This window comes from Anguilla anguilla, chromosome 6 (genome assembly GCF_013347855.1).
Source record: "Anguilla anguilla isolate fAngAng1 chromosome 6, fAngAng1.pri, whole genome shotgun sequence".
Classification (NCBI taxonomy): Eukaryota; Metazoa; Chordata; class Actinopteri; order Anguilliformes; family Anguillidae; genus Anguilla; species Anguilla anguilla.
Window position 1 is genome coordinate 37,042,455 of NC_049206.1, and position 2,682 is coordinate 37,045,136.

The 2,682-nt window shown below is 45.6% G+C and overlaps 1 long non-coding RNA gene across 1 annotated transcript; it reads left to right on the forward strand.

Moving 5' to 3' along the window:
* Window positions 1-348: 348 nt before the first annotated feature.
* Window positions 349-1,253, forward strand: LOC118230679. Its single transcript, XR_004765902.1, has 3 exons — window positions 349-610; window positions 717-984; window positions 1,123-1,253. It is a non-coding gene; the product is annotated as an uncharacterized LOC118230679 (long non-coding RNA).
* The last annotated feature ends 1,429 nt before the right edge of the window (window positions 1,254-2,682 follow it).

The window sequence follows — 2,682 nt, forward strand, 5'->3', positions numbered from 1 at the left end:
AACCATTGCAGAACATTACCTCCCCGTATTTACAGCTCCTGTCATCATTGAGCTTGCCCAGACACTGGCTCTGGATAAACCAGCTTTGGGGGGCATGAAGCTATCCCAGACTGCTGCCTCGTACAAGATGGTCCAGGGCCTGGGGCACACCTTCTCAGAGAGGACATTTGAGAGCATCAGGTCAAGCCCATTCTCAATCAACATGGATGAGAGCACATCAAGCTCCAATAAGAAGGTGCTGTCAATTCTAGTAAGCTACTTCAACCAGGAGCTGAAGCATGTGGTAGTCGAACACCTTGGCTCCATTGAAGTCCTAAATGGGACTGCTGATCATTTGGAAACTGCCCTAGTGACCTTTTTCAATGACCATAAAATCCCATTTGCCAACATAGTCAGTATGATGATGGACTCCTGTAACGTAATGCAAGGGAGCAAGTCCGGGCTGGAGACCAGAATAAGAGAAAAGTACTGCCAGAACCTCCTGGATGTTGATGGAGATTCCTGCCACCACATCCACAATGACGCCAAACAGTTTGCTGCGCCCTTTGGCCACCACCTCGAGTAGCTCTTCGCTGACCTCCACACAGACCACCAGTGGGCTTCAGACCAGGTAATTGTCATAGATATTGTGAAATATATGGCTACACCGGAAATATACTCGTTGCATAATGGCAAATAGGCTTAATAAGAGTAAGCCCTTTTTTACCCATTTTCAGGTGGTACCTGATGGAGATCTGTGAGTTCATGGGCATTCCAGGCACCAACCCACAGCGGTTTGTCGCGGATCGGTGGCTTTCAGAATATGATGTGGGCATCAGCACTCGCCGAATGTTGCCTGCATACAAGGTGCTGTACTTCGGATTCCTCAGTCAGGCAGACTATACCCTTTACAAAGAAGTCCTTGAGGAGATCTACAAGGACCATGGTGTTGGTGAGCGGGCAGAGGCCAGGATCCAGTATTTCCACCAGGACCTCAGAAATAAGGTAAAATTGTTGAAATGGACCTAATATTGTTTAGACAGATTTAAAGGGGGGTTCAGCCCCCACAGTCCTATGTGATTAGTCCTCTTGTGTAATGTATGTAGCCCAAAAGCCATATTTTATTTTATTTCTCTCTTCCAGGAATGATGCAAGTTGGGAAGGACAGAAAAGAAAGGGTGGTGAAGAAGCTCTGGTTCGAGAGTCGCAATACGGACCTCCAGCTGAGCGTTTACCTTGGTGTCCTTCCCATCCTGAAGGAGTATGTGATGGTGTTCCAGGTGTGTATTTTCACATTAAGTGAATTATCAGTCTCTGATAGATAAACTAAATATCCTTGTATGGTCTCATCAGTTAGATTGTGATATAAACAGACCCTCAACTTCAAGTCTGTGTATGGTAATAGAATTGTTGTAGTATTTTAGAATAACATGCCATAATTATTCACAGGGCAGCCAAACCCTTGTTCACAAGCTGCATGACAAGCATGACAAGCTTGGAGTGGTCACCAATTTCATGGCATGCTTTGTCAAGGCTGAGCATCTTAACACAGCACCAAAGAAGCTGATGGAGATGGATTTCAGGGACAAAATGCTGCCTCTCTGGGAGCTGTATTTCGGACCGGTGGCTGAGAAACTGAAAGCAGAAAATCCACATCATCTGGTTAGTAAATGTATTGAAAATGGCAAATCAAACATTAGTCCAATTCTCTAGGTAAAATGATTTAATTTACAATCGTTTTATTTTGATTATGTTTTCCAGAGTGTGCTGCAGTTTCTCGACACAGTGAAGACTGCGTACATGTCCACAGCAGCCTACATGCAAAAAAAGCTGCTACTGAACAGCAGGACCCTACAATCACAGTCTGCTATCGTCCCATTGGTTTGAGGCCACTCAGAGACTGGCATACTCCTGAAGTGCCACCCCACTGTGATGTGCCACTGGAAGTGGTGAAGTTCAACATTGATTTCACCCTTCCCCTGAACATTGATGGTGACAACATGGTGAACTGGTGGGCAAATGTGATTGACACTGGTAGGTACCCAGGCCTAAACCATGTGGTCCGAGGGGCTCTCTCCATTTTCCATGGACCCATGGTGGAGTCATCAGTCAGCATCATGGGAGACATCATCGACAACAAAAGCACCACAATGAGCGTGGCAACCTTCAATGTTTTTAAACATGACTAATAAAGTTAACTTTAATGCAATCCAGACAACCAAGTATGCCCTCAGGTCCAGGGGTCAGACAGCCATCCGATGTTCAAGAGAGAAGATGTGAACCTATCAAAGGTTGACAAGGTCCTCTGCAGGAACATCCACACTGCAGGCACAAAGGACAAGGCTTGCAGACAACAGGGCCTGTTGAAGAAGAAAGGGAGGCAGGAACAGTTTGGTTGCCAGCCAACAACCAGTGCCGAGCGAAGCAGGAGGACAGGCAAGCCAAAGTGAGGCACATAACTGCTCAAAAGAGAAAAAAAGCACTGGAAGTACTGGTACAGAAGGCAAAAAAGGACAAGTAATGTGCTTTGGTGGCGTGGACTGCAGTGGGTGGATGGGAGGGTATTAGGGTGGGTGGTTGGGGAGGGGGGTATTGTATGTCACTTAATGTAATTTATTTGTCATTTCACAAAATAAATACATCTTTAAAATACTAATAGATGCGACTGAGTTTTTCTTATTGTTAGCACTGCTTCATGTAGTA